The sequence below is a fragment of the Bombyx mori genome, chromosome 6 (assembly GCF_030269925.1).
Source record: "Bombyx mori chromosome 6, ASM3026992v2".
NCBI lineage: Eukaryota > Metazoa > Arthropoda > Insecta > Lepidoptera > Bombycidae > Bombyx > Bombyx mori.
In genome coordinates this window covers 3,149,788-3,162,851 of record NC_085112.1, presented here as the reverse complement: position 1 = coordinate 3,162,851, position 13,064 = coordinate 3,149,788, and the positions used below count along the sequence as shown (strand labels likewise).

At 34.6% G+C, this 13,064-nt stretch overlaps 1 protein-coding gene across 2 annotated transcripts in view; it reads right to left on the bottom strand.

The window, feature by feature from the left end:
- Positions 1 to 13,064, bottom strand: part of LOC119628614 (uncharacterized) — a 44,394-nt gene that overhangs the window by 7,750 nt on the left and 23,580 nt on the right. Inside the window, exons 1-3 of one of the 2 annotated variants that reach the window (XR_009973351.1) lie at positions 9,300 to 9,834; positions 5,811 to 5,969; positions 87 to 5,291 (exon numbers count right to left, since the gene is read on the bottom strand). The gene's annotated coding sequence lies outside the window, so the exon portion shown is untranslated. Of the gene's footprint in view, positions 1 to 86; positions 5,292 to 5,810; positions 5,970 to 9,299; positions 9,835 to 13,064 lie in introns of those variants that run through there. The other variant, XR_009973352.1, reaches the window with a different exon arrangement.

The following is a 13,064-nucleotide window of genomic DNA, read 5'->3' as shown; positions in this document are numbered from 1 at the left end:
ACGTTTGAGATCTTTTAGTACTATTATGGTTTTTGAAAAACATTCGGTTTCGGTCACCGTTCTAATAGCAACGATTGTACACTTACCTAGACTTCATTCGACACCTTGCAAATAATTGAACCTATATATTAAATTAATGCAATCGTTCAGAATGTCTTTTAATACATTTTATAATTGAGCAACAACAACAAAAAAAAACGTACCATTATATTCAATAATTTATTTGAGAATTTTACGTATCCGATTTTATTACACTATAATAAAATTATAAATTGAAGAGTTTGGCACATACTTTTCTATAAACAATGCACTGACTAGGAAATTCGAAAATTCTGGAAAGTCCAATTATTCAGCACTACAAAACAAACGAAATTCGAATATTTCAATTCATATGTATATTAAACCTTAATAGTTAATGAAGGATCCAAACATTAGGTACGTACATAGGCAGAATGTAGTATAATCAACGCCATCTATCGCTCGAATGCATTATTAACGAGCTACTTCGAAGTTTCGTCGTTCGATTCTAGATGGCGCTTAAATTAAAAAATCACACCGTTCAAGGAATGCTATCACCATCTCATAACGAGTTGATACTCGAAGCTAAGGTATGAGCGATGTAAGGCAATCCTTAGGCCGGTTACAGTGCTCCACCGACCGTCTGTGCGTACGTCAGTCGCGCTTGTCGTTTATATGAAAATTCATAAATCATTACAGTGCTGGACTGACCGTACGCACGCGTATATTGCTACGCACTGCGTACGAGGACCGTCGGTCTAGCGCGTCCGCATTAGAGATGGCGTTAACGGTTGAATTTATTTATCTGTTAACTGGTAATTGATAAAAAAAATTACCGATATTTTTATTGGTTGAAAATACCGGTAAATCTTTTCGTTGAAAAATTAATTTTGCTAATGTTAAACTTGAATGGTACTAGCACTTTTCGAAATGATCCCATATTTCTGCATTGCGTTTCGGCATTTTAAATTAGATATACAATTTAAAAATCCACAACAACAAAGTAAGCAAAGTCTCAAACACACAAAAACAAAGTCAAAACACACAAACACAAAGTACAAATCTCTTAAAATACAAAAACACAACTTTACCAAAATAATAGAAAAGATGCACTGAGCCACCAAAATGTCAAGTACCAAACAAAATATTACGTTTAAAAAATCAACCAATCACGTCATCTTCGCGTTCGGTAAAAATATCGTTTCATTTCAATTTTTTAACGAAAAAAATTATCATTAACTGTAAAATACACCAACTTAAATATTGTGCTTTATTTTGAGGGGTATAGAGCATACAATGAAATCATAAAATTCAATATTTTTTACATGATAAGTTGAAGACATCTGCAAGGCGAAAATGAATCTTACGTGTTGAAATAAAGTTGAAACTTGCATAAATATAATTTCCAATAATTGCCTATGCCACTACACGCAGTGTGTTTGGTAAACGGTATTTTTAACCGTTTTGGGTAATTTTATTTATCGAATAGAAGTGTTAATTTTTTTTACCGGTAAATTTATTGGTTATTGGTTATATTAGCCACCTCTAGTCCGCATGCGTGCCGTCGGTCTACCGACGCGCTATGGAAACAAATGAACGCGTTCAGTGCTGCACCGATAGGTGGACCGACCGTACGGATGTGGGTATCATCATCAGAAAAAGCGATTTCGTATTGAACGTGGCCAAATATATCGACACCGAGCGCCTAATCACCGAAGCTCGTCTTCGTGAACCGCTCTGGGACAAAGGCCACGTGTTATATAAAGATCGCGATGCCAAGTTAAAGACCTGGCAAGAAGTATGTGCTGATAATTCATCAAAACTTGATAGGAAATTCTGAAATAATTAAAAAAACTTGAACTTTCTTTAAACGTTTTCGAAAATAATAAGCAGCAATTAAGCTATTTGCAAACGCTTCCCTTTTGCGTACCGACTATACCAATTCGGTCAGATTGTTGGTCAGGAGAGCACTGAATGAAGCAAACTGACGATCGGTTAATGCGTACCGTCAGGACGGAACGTACGCGCAGACGGTCGGTGGAGCACTGTAACCGGCCTTAAACTTAGCACGCAAACTGACCGCAAACCAGCAATGTAAGTCTAAGGCACGTGTTGGACGCCCTCAGTATCGGTACATTTTTGCGCTTGTTACATTGCGTACAATACAAAGATTGGTTTAATAAACTTTCGATTGCTGGTCTTTATTATCAGGAACAGCCCTCAGGCAAACAATTTACAATTCACTCGAGCAGAGAAACTATTTTTTTTTTTTTAATATAACTAGTACGGGGATTATAGGATTTAAATACCTCAGCATTTCTACTATACTACTCCTACCTTATTACTACTAATTACAAAACATATAAAACCACTAAAAATCTAAACTGGAATATTGAGGAGATCACGAAATTTCAATCGCAGTTCATTTATCAACAGTATCATTATAAGAATACTTACTAAACGTATTAATTACATATTTGATTGTATAATGAAAATTACAGTACATATTATTGACTTAATAATGCCGTTGATTCGGTATTAATTACTTTATTATACTGGAATAGATTCGAAATTCAAGTCTCGCTTACTATTAACAATATCGCCAAGGGTATTACAACTGCGAGCAGTTCTTTTATAATGTAATAGCTACTGCATTTCTTACTACATCCACACACTTACAAAATAAATAAACTGATTTTATGTCGATTTAATAAAATCCATTCAAAGAGATGGTCAAAAGAGCAAACAGGAAAGTGGGGGATTTGAAATAATATCTAGTTATGATTGATCCGTTATCCACGATTATAATTGCGATTTTTTTATGACTAAAAAAAAGGAACAGATTGATGATCGAAATTTTACGATTTCTGAATTAAATTTTAAAAGTCCTTAGTATTAATTGATATAACAAAAGAAACATTTTATTTAATGTAATAAATAATATCTACTATCGATAATATTTGCCGATATTTATTTTAAAAAACAATCCTAAGATATTATCGTGTCCGTAGCCGTAAAGCTAAGAGAAAATTATTTCATCACTAATAATAACCACATTAGCGGGTAGCCGCAAAAATCATCAACTAATCTCTGCAAATTGTTTATAATATGCAGAAAAAATGACCCTGCACGAAATCCAAGTCTATTTTAAGTTCACCTGCTTTCATGGGTAGATGATTCTTTTTTATTGTTAATTGAGTTAGAGCTTTCAAGGTCGTTAAGCTAAGCGGTTTATCTGCGTGAGACTGTTAACAAGTCATTATATATATCGACGCTTGAAAGGCAAACGTGACTAAGCGACAATAACTGCTTTGTACATAAATGATAGGCAATAACCATATTCGATGCGCAAAAAAAATATATTTCTAGGTCTATTAAAATCATTTCAATCCTACAGCTACTAGCTAGATTCTACTACAGTTAGATTCGTTAAAATAAATTTTGTTTTCAGGTAATTCAACTTTAAATTAGTCTACTGTAAAGTTCATGCATTGTCGCTTAGTCACGTTTGCCTTTCAAGCGTCGATATTCATTGACACGATTGCCACACTGTTTCTCCCGTAAGTAGTGTACGGCTAGCCTTTCTGCTGAATTCGGTAGGCAGCGGCTTGGCTCTGCCCCTGGCATTGCTGAAGTCCATGGGCGACGGTAACCACTCACCATCAGGTGGGCCGTATGCTCGTCTGCCTACAAGGGCAATAAAAAAAAATACTGTACTAAAGAACATCGTGTTTTAGAACCCCTTAAATAGCGTCTCTAATGATAGCGGCGAAAGTTTTGACAGACAGTCGATCTTTCAGTCGTTAAAACAATTAGACCAAAATACTTTGAGCTCCAAACATTCGTGTTACATACTGACCTGGTCTTCGTCTATCTGCTTAAACTGTTTAGCCCTAATCAGGTTTCCATGTCAGAAATATAAATTTAGATTTTATTTGCGCTCTCGTTTGTAAAATTTACGAACATAGGCCCAAGCCGATTTATTTTTTTAAGCGCGCATTCCGTTTTCCTAACACGAAATTCCTTATTTGCTAGTATGATCTATTCGAAGAGCCTTATTAACAGATAATTTTAAAACGTTGACCAATGATATTTACTAGCTATTAACATTTTTTAAACTTAAAACACTTTTTTTTTACAGGCAGCCGATACGATTCCAACGAAACATATAAAAAAAAACATATCACACAGGTTTTTTTAGAAGCACTAACTTCCAATTTGGGCATCTTGACATCCTTATTAAGTTTACATCACCGGCTGTTGTATCCTTTAAATTGCGCGTTATTTTTAGGTAGCACACAGCCCATAAGCAACTTGATTACCTACCGCTTTTTATACCTAAGCTGATGAGAGAGAGACCATGTCAGCTTCGCCGGGTTAGTAGGTGAACTCACGGGGCTCAAACCTGACAATGTTGCTAACACGAACCCAAGCAAGAGCCGTGGTTCGCAGAATCTACCACCGGGTCGGAAACGCGACCCACTGAGAAGATCCGGCGAGAAACTCAGTGGGATAGTGACGCGTGCAGTACAAGCGAGTTTTCGTAATTGATATAACACCGATGAAATTTATAGATTTAATACGAAAAAAATAAGCTAAAAGTGAAGTGTCAATGATTGCCATAAATTTTAAACAATATTTTTAAGGGTTGTGGCGTTTAAACCTTTTCTATGATGCGTAAGCCGGAATGCACGAGAGGTGGAAAAAAGAAGATAGTCTGTGACACGAGATTTTTTTTACCGCCAAAAATACATAAGACGAAAAGAATTATATGGTTGGTATAACTTAAAACTGTGTAAGCCGCTGCAACAATAAAACTCCTATTTGTTCAATTGTGGTGTTAATTAGGAGTGATCCAGAAATACGATTTTCACGCGAAATAAAGAAGGGAATCTACACGGAATCCCTCAGGATGTTGAATATTTTTCGATTTCTCGGTCATTATTCGTCCAATTTCATTTGAAAACCGCTGTATCGACCCACGTTACTAGCAAACAAACATACATACATTGATCGTGAGCAATTTTAATTCCAATACGCCGATCATTTATCGAAATTGTATTTGGTGTAATTGTCGTCGTGATTGTGGAACCCCTTGTGCTTGATGTAACGTCCTTCGATCGTGGTCTGCACGCAGCTCGTGCAGCCGATCCTCTTGCGATCTCTGCACGTCCAATTTATAGTGTTCTGATAACGATTGTTTATCCAGTACTTGTTCTCTTTGTAAATCAGCACCATGCTACCGGTCCGGTGCGACGGCAAATAGTATATATCTGAAACCGAGCTCAGGCATCATTATGTGTACATTACAAAAAAAAAAAAACGGTTACAACAGTATCCAACAGAACAGAATTACTTTTTTTTTTTTTAAATACCCGCTAAGCTTTAAATTAAATAAAATGAAACTAATAAAATTAATCTTTAATACAATACTTCAGAATGGGTAGATTGCGTTTGGCTATATTCAACAAATGTAAAATAAAAGCTACAATCATTAGTCGATTCTTTTTTTTATATATTTTTTGTTTTTTTATAAATCTACATAACTTATCCTTATAAATTAAAACTAATAAACTAGCAGGTCCCTACATCAGAAACAGGCTCAAGTCACATTTGTATAAGTACATCACATGATTTTAGATTCACAAACGATATAAATCACTTAGTATAATGTCTGCCTATTACAAAATCTTTTTCCCTTATAAATCTACCGTCGTGACATTGCCTTAAGCGGGGGGGATCGTGGATATGCCTCCCGCGGAATATGGAAATATAATCTCTTCCATCGGCACCTTTGCAAGTGATGACGTCAGCGCGGCACCCGTGGACGTCCCTAGACGAACAATACCACTGCTTCTTCCCGTACGCCTGGTGATTCTTCATGTAGAAAGTGAAACCGTTTAATATCAGGAGTCCGGCGCCCGTTCTTCCTGGGATAAATTGCGCGGGAACTGTAGGGTATAACCAGATCATTAATACCTTTGCCCTTGGGAATAAAACACAGGTTTCTGTATTGTTTTTAAACTAATTTTATTTATGACGCAAATGCTTTCTTAACGGCCTAATGAATAAATATTGTTATTTTTTAAGGCTTAAGAGAGCATATGCAAATCACGACAAAAATGCAGTCATATAATTGATTGCTGGGTAGGATTGAGGGGAATCGGGGAAAAAAGGTAAATAAATAGACGAAGCGTTCCGAATTTCTTTATTAGGGTAATAAATAAACAAAGCTTTTGTTTTCTTTATTTATAAAAAAACAGATACAAATTTTATTTCTTTTACAAAAAAAAAAAATAACTAAAAATAATACCTAATACTTTTGTTTTTGATTCAGTTAAAAGTTTAAAAAAAATGGCACCATGGTTGTTTTAAAACTCAAAAGTTTCAAATATATAAGTGATAAGGACACCAAAACTTGAGACAATGTGTGTACTTTGAGGAATAAAATTTAATTATATTCGACATTATATTTATATATCACAATAATTTCGTTAAGTTAGATTTTAATTAGTTTCCAAATTAACCTTTTAAAATGCTTTCCACGAATATCTTTTTGGGAGATGCCAAACTGAAAAATTTTCAATGTCTTGATAATAAGTTTATTTAGCGTAGGACATTTACTGTCTTTTCAAGAAAAGATTACAATTTTTCTATAATTATTTCGAACTTACCTGCTGGTGGAGAATATTATGAGACTGCAGGAGTAAGTATCAACAAGCCCAATTATGCCACAATAAGTTAGAGAGTTGTCAAACAATATTGAAACTTCGACTCAAGAGTCTTAGGGCTGGGTGGCAGCATTCACTCTGCATAGTTTATGAACTAATAATACCGGTAACCACTAAATATCAGCGCTATTAACTCTACTTCCAGAAATATATAGCAATTATAATATTTTTCCGTTTTGATTATGGGAATCTGACTTAGCATTGCATAGGCAGGGGCCATATTGTCTCTTCATTAAATATCAATTCAAACATAATTTTACAAAAACTACCTGAAGCTACTTCTATAACACGTTTGATAGCAAGCTTCCTAATTATAATAACGAGCTTTAGTCTCAAACATAGAAGTGTGTTTTGACATTCAAGTTTCAAAGTCAATGGGATGTGGTAACCACAAGATAGGCTTGTCTATTTTTCGTAAGCAATAAAAGTGGATTCATTAATACTATTGATGAAAAACCAATCATAATCAAAGTATATTGTTCCTATAACTATAAAACGAATTGAGACTCAAACCAAGGCAGTTAAATTACCAAAAAATTTACAATTATGATTTTATTTATATTATTTATAAAGCATTTTCCTTAGACCACCGAACTGTTACTTTCGATAATTTCCACCTGTCTATGGACATCAAGGTCTCATGTAAATATTTCATCTAGGACTCGAACCTAGATTATGTCATGTTTTGATTTGAGGTCGAAAGTCTGTTACCACACTATCATGATTTTTAGTAGTTTAACTGAGAATCTAACTCAGTTTATGGAACTTATGAACCATGTGAGGTATCTACTGGACATACGCATTTTTCTGCATAGATGAATAGGGTCCAAATTGAACTCGAAGTTTCAAGTCGTTGTGGTCTAAAGGATAAGGACGTTCGGTGCATTCGTATCTTGCTATGTATTGGTGTTCGAATCCCGCTGGCGGGTACCAATTTTTGTAATGAAATACATACTTAACAAATGTTCACAATTTACTTCCACGTTGAAGGAACAACATCGTGTAATAAAAATATATAATTTGCATAATTACTGGTGTTAAGACCTCATGTGAGTCTGCACGGGTAGGTACCACCACCCTGCCTATTTTTGCCGTGAAGCAGTAATGCGATTCGGTTTGAAGGGTGGGGAAGCCATGTAACTATACTGACACCTTAGAAATCATATCTAAGGGTGGGTGGCGGCATTTACGTTGTACTTGTCTATGGGCTCCGGTAACCACTTAACATCAGGTGGGCCGTGAGCTCATCCACCTATCTAAACATAAAAAAATCACAATACACATCACACTATGTAACCACAAAAACTTTTTATCTATTTATTTATTTTAATCACATTAGTTTATCTGGGAATTCAACTCAAAGTAACATTGATAGATTTTGCAGGCAGGCAGTCCTCCTCATTTAAGGTAGTTCTTAAAATCATACAAATTCATACATACCAAATTCACCTTGAGACATGAGGTAAAAAGATTTCAATAATAGAAAAAAGTCAATGGGAATAACACTGACATTGCCATCAACAACACACCAATAACTGTCAGATATGTTCTTAATTCCTTATAGTTTTGTTTTTGTCTTATCAAATGAATGAACCTAGGAAACGGTTCAAGTTATGCTTATGTATATTTTGTAAGAAACTCCTAAATTATTTTCAGGGGTTTGAACCCTGAATTTAAAATGTCATGGTCACATTAGTACTGTGTTTTGGTCTACTTCTCCTTGACACAAAAAACCTTTGATTGAGAAAAATTGTTCCACAAAAAAATCTGAGGATCGAACCCAGTTGTCACAAATCACTTTCCAATTTGTTGTTATTTTCTCTATCTTGATATATTTTTATGGGAATCGAACCCAAAATTTTAAAGCCATGATGTGACAATTATTATATTATATATGTTATATTATAAGTTTTAAAGTTATTTATGTGTACTCTACTTTACTAAGTACTAAGTCTATGAACAACTGTAAGACCACAGGACTTTAAAAATACTAATTCAATATATTGATATTATTATTAAGCTAATTAATACTATTGCATTTAAAACTATTTTCTTTATATAATCATAGAAACAGCACCACTTATTTATCAAGAAAACTTGAATGTCCAATAAACACATTTACTTATAATAAAGTAATATGTAGTTTTGCATAATTATGCAAGTTACTTACTTTTGAATAGCTGTTGGCTATACTGTTTATATTGTAAGTAAAGTAAACAACATCTTACCTCCAGTTACATGCAGGATAGAACATTTTTGAGAAATCTTAACAACTGTACTTATAATTATTTTTAGTTGATTTAAGTTCTTTGTTGATACATTGTAATCTCTTGACAGACAGTTTTAGAGTAGTTTTACATATAAAAAAACTTTATTCCTTTTCAATTTATACAGAATAAAACACACACATTTGTCTATTGTATAGTTCTGCTTTGTAAACATTGTAGTAGGATAGGATGCAATTTCTCAAAAAATATAGCCTTCTGTGGCTATTTCGAGTTACAGAGTTTTGGCAGTCCTTTAAGTGAGAACTTATAGACTATTACTCACCGGACCGCTGACACCAGACTGGAACAACTTGCCTCTAAAGCGGGAACAAAAACTAACCTCAAAACAACAAAACAAAAAAACTCATTTTCATTAGTAGGATCACATCATTTCGGATTTCAGCCTACCCAAACAACACGAGGTTTCCATGGGAAACTTTGAACCTATTTGTATGACTTTTTTTGCCAGAATATTATGAAAAACACTAAAAAACAATCTGACATTTTCAAGTGTAGCAAGTAAAATTCTTGATACGGCACTAATCCGGCAATGGGTATTACTTCGCGCAACGACAATCGCGGCGTGAACACGGAAAACTCGATCCCGATGCATTTTTGATAAATATTGTTTAAAAATTATTAAAACAAGCAATAAATTATTACTTGGCATCGAGAGAGTTTTGACATTTGTGATGAGCAGAGTTGTCTGACTTGTCTCTTGTCTTCACTAATCCGCGTCTAATATTTCTAAAAACAATGTTCTTATCTCTTTCGCTTTCGTTATGAAATCCGTATGTGCAACCAAGATATCACATAAAGGTTTTTAGTGTTGCCAGTGCTATGTTCTTACCACTTAAGTCATGATGAGTTAAAAATCATTGCTGCTGCTATGTATCATATGCAGTATGCAAAAGAAATTACAGGAATTTATCTTAAAGAGCTTAAATATATCCAAGTAGTTGCTGAAATTTGTGTAATCGGTCTTACAAGTCGTTGTTTTTTTCTTTATAAAATACAAACAATTTGTGATAGTGTAATAAATTTTAGGTATCGTTCATGTTAAAGATATTTAAATAGATAAACACAGGGAGTTGAAGTCAATCAAAGGATAAGCAACTAGAATTTTCCAAAAAGGGTTCACCACGCTTACTGCGTAAACTGCATTTTGAATGATTATCTTTAGGACATATTAATGCTTCGATCAACAATAACTGATCGAAGTATTAATGGTAAACTCTTACAGACTTAGGATACGTCTTAATATCACCTTATCTTTCTCTTTTTGTCATAATAATATTTGGATATCAGTGTCAATTTTTTTTAAATGCAATCATATGGTCCTATTTTAGGCTACCTTTCAGAATATTAAACCAAACATGCTTAGAATACTATATAAAGGACATGTTGATAAATACTTTTTGTAAAAAAAACAAGGTATCTTGTAATTTGCCCCTATAAACTTGCCCTATTTATCTGACGATATCTTTTAGTGTACCCAATTTTACCCAGTCCGAAGAGGTTCGATTAACGTTTGAACACGAATCAAAGACCGATGACAATACAATTATATTTTTATGTTGGTCGAATATTCTCATTACCAAGATAAAATCTTCTTATTATTTAAAATCGGCTTAGTGTTTTAAACTATTTTGCTGTTTTTAGCTCATTTTTTTAGTAATTTATTTTTAGGGTATTTTTGATGCACTGCGACTCTGTATTATGACATCTATTGGCAGATGTTAAAACTATTACGTGTCGTAAGTTGAAATTTGAAAGGTACTTTCACAATATTTCAATACATTACCGCTAGATGACTCTTTTGTGGAGCCGTAAAAATTGTGCTTCGTAATGAAATGAATAATACAATGTTCTACTTAATTCTTTTGTTTAAAATAAACTATTTAACTACATACACAATACTGGAATAACATTGCTATAAAATGTTTTCAAAATACAGTTTTGGAATTTTTGGAAATATTTTTAATGTTTTTAAATTTATATTTAATATTTTACTTAATTGAAATAAATTGAAACAAATTTTTTTCTAGGTAAATTAAAACTGCTATTACTTCAAAATGTTTACCAGCTATTTAATTTTACAAGTATTTTCAATACGATCTTTTGCGCGGAAAAATGCTCTGATACTTTTGCGAATCCAATTCGGATTGTTAAGAAATATTGTGAATAAGGCTAGCTGCCTTCTCCGAAGCACCTACAGATTATATAGGTATGAAATCATGACGATTTAGAAATTTATCGCAAGTCTTCAAAAATTAGCGAAAAAATCTGTAAAATCCATCATTGATAAGTTCGGGTTTATAAAGCAAATTTTGCTTCCAACTCCGGTCACAGCCCTCGTCGAACCCGTAGCTTGCGACGAAGGGCTCGACGAGCGAATTACCTCATAGACACAGCCCACTGAGTTTCTCGCCGGATCTTTTCAGTGGGTCGCGTTTCCGATCCAGTGGTAGATTCTGCGAAGCACTGCTCTTGCTAGGGCCAGTGTTAGTAACACACCCGGTTTGAGCCCCGTGAGCTCACCTACACGTCAAGGAGAAGCTGATACAGCCTCTCAAGGGTATCAGCATAGGTAGGAAAAAAAAGCTTCCAACGGCTTCACGAGCGGCTCTCGATCACATAATTGTTTCGTATCTGCAAAAATGTTGACCGACGTAGTTGGATTTTTATCGCCTATCTAGACTATTTTGATTATTATTCAGGTGAAAGTAAGTAAGTAAGTATTATTTAGGTGAAATGCACGGATATCCGCCGGAAAACGAAAATAGCAGATGCTTTAATATTCTCGCTACAAAGGAAATGGAAACGGGCAGGCCATCTGGATAGATACAACGACAACAGATGGGCAAAAAGATCGGTCGTATGGGCAGTTCCGCGAGGACAGACAGCTAAAGGCCGCCCGTACGTCAGGTGGGTAGACGAAATTGTAATAGTGACTGGTAAAGATTGGCTGAAAATCGCCAGGGATAGAAAGAAGTGGTATACCTTAGATGAGGTTTTACAGAAATAATCCGTACAGAAATAATGTAAATAATAATCAACAATAAATTAATATAAGAAACTTTTAATCCATTAATGTATATTCAAATTGCTTGTAATTAAGTGTTAACTATTTTTTGTATGGAATATAGAAAGCTTTATATTAATTATTATTATTTAGACTATTTTAAAGTTAAGTCATTAAGATCCCATTAACTTTGAATTATATTAGATGAAGATAATCATTAAAATCGTCTTCTAGCCATTCTAGAATCATTCTAGTCATCGTGACCCAAAGGATAAGCCGTCCGGTGCATTCGTATGTAGCGAGGCACCAGTGTTCGAATCCCGCTGGCGGGTACCAATTTTTCTAATGAAATACCTACTTAACAAATGTTCACGATAGACTTCTACTGTGAAGGAATAACATCATCTAATAAAAATCAAACCCACAAAATTATAATTTGCGTAATTACTGGTGGCAGGACCTCTTGTGAGTCCGCACGGGTAGGTACCACCGCCCTGCCTATTTCTGCCGTGAAGGATAATGCGTTTCGGTTTGAAGGGTGGGGCAGCCGTTGTAAGTATACTGAGACCTTAGAAAGAACACAGCAAAACAGCCTGGGTAAAATTACAAGAATTATTGGGAAGTCGTGTAAGCAACATGAAGAAATAATAGTCGGAAAATATAGGAATAACAGTCGATTTTACTTCCGCTATGAGGGTATCTGGTACGTGATCTTTGACGTAATGTCAATGATGAGGTTGCAGCAAAAGTTCAATGCAAATACAATGCTATTTCGGTAAACAGAATAGGAAGAATTTTTGTGATATCTAAAAACCTGCCAATTCAATTGAGTTCACTGCGCCAAATTATACTGCGGCCATAAAATCATGTAGGTACTGGACGTGAATCTGGCTTGATGTATTAACGCTCCAGTCAAGTCTGCAATAAAGTACGGAAGTAATAAAGCACTGTAAATGTTGCGTACGCCTACTATGGATTACTGGTGGTAGGACGTATTGTGAGTCCGCACGGGTAGTTACCACC